Source organism: Dasypus novemcinctus, chromosome 2 (genome assembly GCF_030445035.2).
Source record: "Dasypus novemcinctus isolate mDasNov1 chromosome 2, mDasNov1.1.hap2, whole genome shotgun sequence".
Lineage (NCBI taxonomy): Eukaryota > Metazoa > Chordata > Mammalia > Cingulata > Dasypodidae > Dasypus > Dasypus novemcinctus.
Genome location: NC_080674.1, coordinates 103,129,233 through 103,136,810, shown reverse-complemented (window position 1 = coordinate 103,136,810; position 7,578 = coordinate 103,129,233). Strand labels below are relative to the sequence as shown.

The following is a 7,578-nucleotide window of genomic DNA, read 5'->3' as shown; positions in this document are numbered from 1 at the left end:
ACTGAAATCAAGGTATCAGAGGGACAGAATCCTTTCTCAAAGTTCCAGGGAAAAATCTCCTTCTTTGTTCATCAGGCTATTGGCAGATTCAGTTCCAAGACTTTACTGAACTCAGATGCACATTTTCTTACTGACTGTCAGCTGGGGATTATTCTCAGCTTCTAGAATCAGCCTACCACAGTCCCTAGTTTATGGACCCCTTTGTGGCTGAATACTTTTGATGCCTCATCCCCTTTGCCTTCTCTCCCACTACCATTCTCATTTACTCTTCTACTTTTTTATTCTGTTTTTAAGGGTACTTGCCATTATATTGGGCCCATCAGGTAATCTAGAAGAACCTCCCTAAATGAAGGATAGTTCACTGGCAATCTTAATGCCACCCACAAAGCCCATTTTGCCATGTAATGATATAATATATTCAAAGAATATAGAACCAGGAAGGAAAAATCATGGAAGCCAAATTCCTGCCTACCACAGATACTAACTTCATTTTACTACTGAGCTTAACACATTCACCTCTGATTTCCAGTAAGTTGAGGTGAACAAGTCCCCATGGTTTAAATTACTTTCAGTCTGGCATATTGTATTGTGCAGTCAAAAATTTCCAAATACAAAATAAAAATTCTAGAAAGAATCTAATATCCACTAATAGCAATTTGTAAACAAAACGTCAATATATCTAGTCTTGAGTATTATGGATCTCGTTAAAACAATACCTTAGATCTATGTGTACACATTTGAAAAGTAAAAATAAGCAAGTTGCTTAAAATTATCAATTTAATTCCAGTACTAAAACTAGAAATGGAAATATAAAATGCGTACATTTTTAAAGCCTGCATTATCTGTTTTATTCTTCTTCATTACATCTGATGAAAGTTTTAACATTTTATGTTTTTAGGAGGTCGGGGGAAATGAATCCAGAATCTTGTACATAAGAAGCAGGTGCTCAACCACTGAGCTATACCTGCGCCCCAAAAGTTTTATTTTAAATATATGAATATGAGTTAAGATTGAAGTCTTAGATTTGTTTGAAGCCTAGTTTTTAAAGCACACTATCAAACAAGATAAGAAACCCAGAATAATTATTCCAGTTTGGTAATAAAAAAGAATAAAAATAAGAACAGAATAAACACGGTACCTTTAATGAAAACCTATTCAGTAATAATGTGTTAAGTGCTTTCTATGTTTCATCTCATATAATCCTCACAACTACTCCTAGTGTGATGTAATTGTCACTTTTTAAAGATGATAAAACTGAAACTTGGAGAATTTAAGTAAAGCAAATATTCTAGAACGAAGAAACATTTAGCCGAGTCTTTCATATAGTGCTGATTCACATGTGGTTCCAGGTTGCACAGCTTATATGAAGGTCAAAATTGGGATACAAGAATGTGCATACCCAGAAAATTCTGCCTCACAAGATTTTTTTGGGGGGTGGGGTGGGGATGTGGGTGTTTCAAATTAGTTTTGTTGGATTTTAAATTTGGTCCAGGTAGTTCTGGGACATTACAATGGGAAACCCAGACCATAATGCATGAGAAATGGTAGTTTATTACTTGAAGGTCCTAGGAAGAGGGGTGCCATGAGGGTTTGGCAGGAAGGGCAGTCAGCTTGTGGGGGAGCACACGTGCAGAGCGAGATGGCCTCATACCTTCACCATGGTCCAGCGACGGAGGTTAGTAGATTTCTGGTTAGCATCAAGTATTGGTTAGTGTAATGCAAATGTGTGGGAAAAAGAGAAAGGCACTGGGGGCCTGCAGGAGGTAGGAATGATTAGCTTATGATTTGGGGTAAGCTATGGGCACTGGGTGAGGTGGCTGGTTGGTGTGACTGGCAGCCTCAGATGTGAGTTTGAGCTCTGGGGAGTCTACGCCCTGGGTTTGGTAACTGTTTATCAACCAGTCTAAAGGTCAGTGTTTAGCAAGTAGCTTAGCCAAAATAAGGTGGGTCATGGCACAGAATTGATGCACACACAGAATTGATAGGACAGAGGTTAAACAGCACAAACGTTCATTTGTTTCTTTGTTTTTTGGTTCTTCAAGTGCAATTATTTAAATGTTTTCTTTTTAGTGGTTTAAAGGTATTTCTGAAAAAGGAGAATTATACATCTATTAATTTCATATACTGCTGCTTTGAGCAACTTAAGATATTGAATTGATAATAATACTTCTTTGATTTATTAAAAATTGATTAGTCAGTGCTTAGTTGAAGTACTATTCAATAATAGCCAATGCAGAAAATCATATCAGTGATTTCAAAATATCATAGATTTTTAAGAAATATCATGCAATACATTTGCTTCAAAACTATATTTATGAAAGAAATAAGGACATTTCTGTTTGGTACTTACTACAGCAAATAAGTTCTTCACTCAGAGAATTTGTATTGTTAGGGGAGAATATCTATCCATATGGAGAAAAAAATCAATAAAATTAATCTATAAGTGATAAATCCATATAAAAGTCCATATGAGATTTAAAGAGAATAAAAGCTAATAATTTGATTATTAAATTATATTTTCACTTGTGTTACCTCACTTATTAATTACAGTGAAAGACTCATCTATTCCTTGCATATTTCATTAGTACTTTTCTGGAAAGAGTTTTGAGGCCTGATTGTAGTGATTAGCTGAGGAGCTGAAAAAACTATTGCCAATACTGGCAAAAACCTTACTGCTTTACTTTTCTAATCTAGACAATACAGATTTAAAAATTCTTCCATCTTCAAAATAACAAGTTTTATTACATTTTAACTGCAAATATCCATAATTAAAAATCATTGCACTGTGATTCGTAGAAAAAAGTTTTCTCTTTTCCCTTCCACATGGAATTATAAGAACCCTACACATGCATAAAATGAGGTGCCTTAAATTTAAAAATTTAAGTTCTACTTTTAATGGATATATCTATATTAAGAACAAAATTGAAATTGAAGTTAGAAGCCAAACAGATGTCAAAATGATTTTATTTTCATACTTCCCAATATTTAGGGAATGATCCTTCATCAAAATGAGGACACCATTTTATGTTAAACATATAAATGTATTCGTGTACTAGAATGTATTAATGATTGAGTGGTATTTAAAATATGAAAATGTGGTATACTACACTAAATAATGTCATTTATAGATATTGCAAATATTCTTTGCAGCTCTTAAAGAACATTTTTTAAACTATAGGAAAATGCCTGTAATGGGCTTATTTTTACTGGGCAAAAAAGATTTAGATTCACCTAGCAGTATATTTGTCAGAATTGGAAGAAAGTCTGTTAAAAATGTCTCTGAGATTCTTTTGATAAATTGCAATTACAGTTTCAGTTGTATCTATAACCTCGTGTTATTTATCATGTAAAATCATCTATGAATATAACACATAATATTGACAAACTACCTCCCTCCTCACAGCACACATACAACTCTGTATGTAATAGGAGGCCTACTAAAGAGTACTAGTTTAAAGATTTATAATAGAAATATGGTAAACTATTTGATTGCATGGTTAGGGACCCTTGCTTCAAGCACAATCCTCCTGTTCCCTTCCTATCTTTCCCCTATAAGGCAAAGAAATAAAAATTCACTTCTCAGCTTCTTTTCTCTAAAATTTTTTATATGCTACAGTTATGACCAGTGAGAACTGGGAAAAAATCTTCAGGAACTGCTCCCTCACAAGTCTCCATGTTCTGTCTTGAATGCAGAGTTGATCTACCACCTTGTGGTCATGAGGGAAAGAGTAAAAGAAGTATAACATCAATACTTATGTTTCTGAGTAACTAATCCCACTAATTTGAGGCTTTGTGTTATGTGAAGAAAACAAATCCCTGATTTTAAAGCCACTATATATATATATAGAGAGAGAGAGAGAGTTGAATTTTCCATTAGTTAAACCCCAAAATATGTCTAAATGATAAAGATCCATATGAAGAAGAGCCCACACATATGTTCCAATATATGTAAGATTTATACTTCAGATTATGATTATTACTCTGTAGCAGACCAAATTTCTCACTAAGAACAATAAAAAAAGCTGGACAAAATTATATAAAAATGACTGAAGCCATGACAGAGCTAAAAAAAAAAACAATTCTTACATAGGTAGTGACTTCATTCTTTAAGGATTTTAAAAATTCTTAATGGCAATCTAAAAGGACACATTAAGCAAAAAATAGCTGCTAAGATCCTAGCTAAACAAATTTTGTAAGTCAAATGGTACTAAGGCTATAAAAATTGAAGGTCTAGTCCTGTGAAGGTGAAGCGTTATGGATAAACATATCATGTGGTTTTATGCTATAGAAGAAAGTACCAAGAGACTTCCATGAGAGTAGACTTTGCAATTAATGAAATCCAGTTCCAAGTTTTTCTAAATTAATCTGGAGTAAAGTGATTCAGGAAATGCTGGAGGTACTAATTTAAATTAGAATAAATACTGCTTTAAAATCTTTAGAAGACAATAACTAGGAGACTGGTTAAATTAATGTGTTGATATATAATAAAATCTTTAAACATTCATGGAAAATCCTTTTTGAGAGGTGGGGTAGAGGGTATTAAAAGATGTATGACAGATATGAAAAGACAGGAAAGATGTGATAAGATTGATGAAGTTTAGTATATCTACAATAAGAATCTGAGACAGTTACAATTTAGTATAAGGAAACAACTCTTGAATAAATGATAACAATACAAAAAAGAAAGCTAAAAATTATCTGATGCTGAAAATCAAGAATAAAAATAAGTAATATAAATTGAATGATGTTGAATAACATGAAATGGATCAAATATCTAAATTTAAGAGTTTAAACTATACCACTCTTAAAGGAAAACATAGGAAAAATTTTCATGACCTTGGATGTGGCAATGGTTTCTTAAATATGACACCAAAGCACAGGCAACAAAAGAAAACATAGGTAAGTTGGATTTCATTAAGTATTAAAAGCATTTGTGCACCAAGGGAAAGGGAGGAGAGGGGAGGGGAGGGGACGGAAGGGAAGGACAAAACAAAATGTTACCAAAGGTATGGAAACACTGTAGCCCTCTTACATTGCTCCAAGCAATATAAAATGGCACAGCCACCATGGAAAAAGTTTGGTGGCTGCTGAAAAAATTAAACAAAGAATTGCCATGTAACCCAGCAATTCCACTACTAGTATATATCTTAAAAATTTGAAAATAGAGACTCAAACAGATACTTGTATGCCGATGTTTATAGCAGTATTATTCACACAGGCAAGGGTGGAAACAATCCAGTTATCTATCAACAGATGAAGAGATAAAACAATGTGGTATATACATACCGTGGAATATTATTCAACCATAAAAAGGAAAGAAGTTCCGATATGTACCACAACATGGATCAACCTAGAAAACAATATGCTAAGTGAAATAAGCCGGCAAAAAGAACAAATATGATATGATTTTATGACATATCTAGAGTAGAAAAATCTGTAACAATAGAAAGTAAATGAGATGTTGGTTTTATATGGCTGGGAGTAGAATGGTCTGGAGAGGGCTCATGAGTAAAAAGATTCTGTTTGGAGTGATAAAAATTTTGGAAATAGATATTGGTGATGGCTGAACAATATTTTAAAATTAAAAGAAAAATATGAATAAATCAAATCAATACTACATTATCTACTAGGTCATTTAGATTATATATCTCAGAATTTTATGTTTACACAGATTAATATGTCACATGGATAGGTCAAAGGGAAATATTACTAACTTTGAAGAACAAAGAAATCTGCTAACATTACGAACACTTTTCTAATTGAAAAAAATAATAATATGCTAGAAATAATCTTCCTTATCATAAAGAATACCTTTCATTCAACAGCACTCAAATCTTTTTTTTAGTTGTGAAAAAAATCAGGTATTTATTAAAAGTTAAAATAAAAATACTTCTTTAATGACTATTATTTAATTTTTTCAGGATGTTTTGCCAAAGCCATTGAAGTTGGAAATAAAAGGTAAAATAATTATTTAAAGAAGGCAAGAAAAATAATGGAGACTTCAATAAAACCTAAGAAAATCAATTGAAGAATTTAATGCTAATAAGAGAATGATATGGTGTATTTCAAATGATTCTATAACTATTATGTTCTAGTAATCAAATTTAAGGGTCTTTTAATTCATTTTAAAATAGAGTTCTTATTATATCACTTTTCACATCCCTTTCTAGGCTAAACATACCCTTCAATGCTAAGTCCTCATTCCTTGTTATGCCATATTTTGTTCTATAGGATGGTATCCCTTAGATTTATTTAGTGTCCTCTTTGCCATTATCTGAGCTATGATATTATACTAAAATCGTGGTGAACCACTGATATATACAAAACCTTGATATTTTTTCTCTAGCTGCAGGGTTTCTGCACATGTTGTTCCCTTGGTTTAGGTTTCCCTCCCTTAACTTTTCCCTTATTCCAGGACTCCTGTATTCTTCCCTATAATTTTTCAGATCTCAGTCTAGATGTATTCACCCTTTAGTGGCAGAGAAACAGCCATGAGAATGGAACAAAGTGTCATCCCTCCAAGACCTAGCCTAGTGGAATCCTGCTTCCTGCCTTTCACAGTGAAGGCTGTATTGGCAACACTGACATCAATAGTGGCATAAATTGACTCCTTAACACCTGCATCTTTGAAAATTCTTGTAGAGTAAAATAATACAACATTGATTCCAGAGAGCTGCTGAGGTAGCTGGAGCATGATGGAAATGATGATGGGCTGTCAGTAGTTGCATACTCTAAGGAGTTCCAGGACACTTTATTTTCTTGTACTATCCTTCCACTCTCATCTTTCATTTCTTAGATGTCCTGGCTCACATCCTGAATGGCCTACAGCTGCTGGAAGACATGCTTGGCCTTCTCCTCTTTCTCTCTGTTATTGAGCAAGAGTTTAGGACTTTCAGAGGAAAATGGAAGGACCACTTCTACAAGACAGTCGTAATGATGGTGAAGCCTACTAGCACAGGCCACAGTTTTTCAGACCAAAGTTCTGAGCCACTAGAATCCCAATGACAATGCCCAGTTGGTTGAGAGTGTCATAGGGCAATAGAAGATATCGTTTCACTTAACATAGTCACAAAACCTACGCAGAGTCCACAGAAGAGGCCAATAACCCAATGGCTCTCAATCAGCATTTCAACTGACTCAGCTATTTTACAAAACCCCATAAGGTAGACACCACTGAGAGCCAACAGTTTGACAGTGAGCATTGGATTGCACCTGCCAAAGCAGTTGACAGCGCTCAATGGAAAAAGAGTCAATCATGCCACCAACAGAGAAGACAACCACAGCTAAGGACCAGAGGGATGTGAGCCACACTTCAGAGGGAAGGTTTTCTACCTTCTTTTCCAAAGTGTAATTGAGAAAGCCTTTTATGATCATCTCAGGAGCATTGATCACTCCAGTGTTGTAGCCAAACTACATTGTGAAAATGGTGATGGTGAATATCAGAGGTGTGATACCATTTTCTGCCCCATGGCACTCATTTATTCTTTTCATATCCTCAATAATGATTTAGTAGTGATATTTCAGAGATAATCTTTGCAGGCAACAAAACCTTCAAAATGTCCTTCTGGATAGTAAGTT

At 34.1% G+C, this 7,578-nt stretch overlaps 1 pseudogene; it reads right to left on the bottom strand.

The window, feature by feature from the left end:
* Nucleotides 1-6,454: 6,454 nt before the first annotated feature.
* LOC101424302 (solute carrier family 2, facilitated glucose transporter member 3 pseudogene) lies at nt 6,455-7,202 on the bottom strand (annotated as a pseudogene).
* Nucleotides 7,203-7,578: the final 376 nt, after the last annotated feature.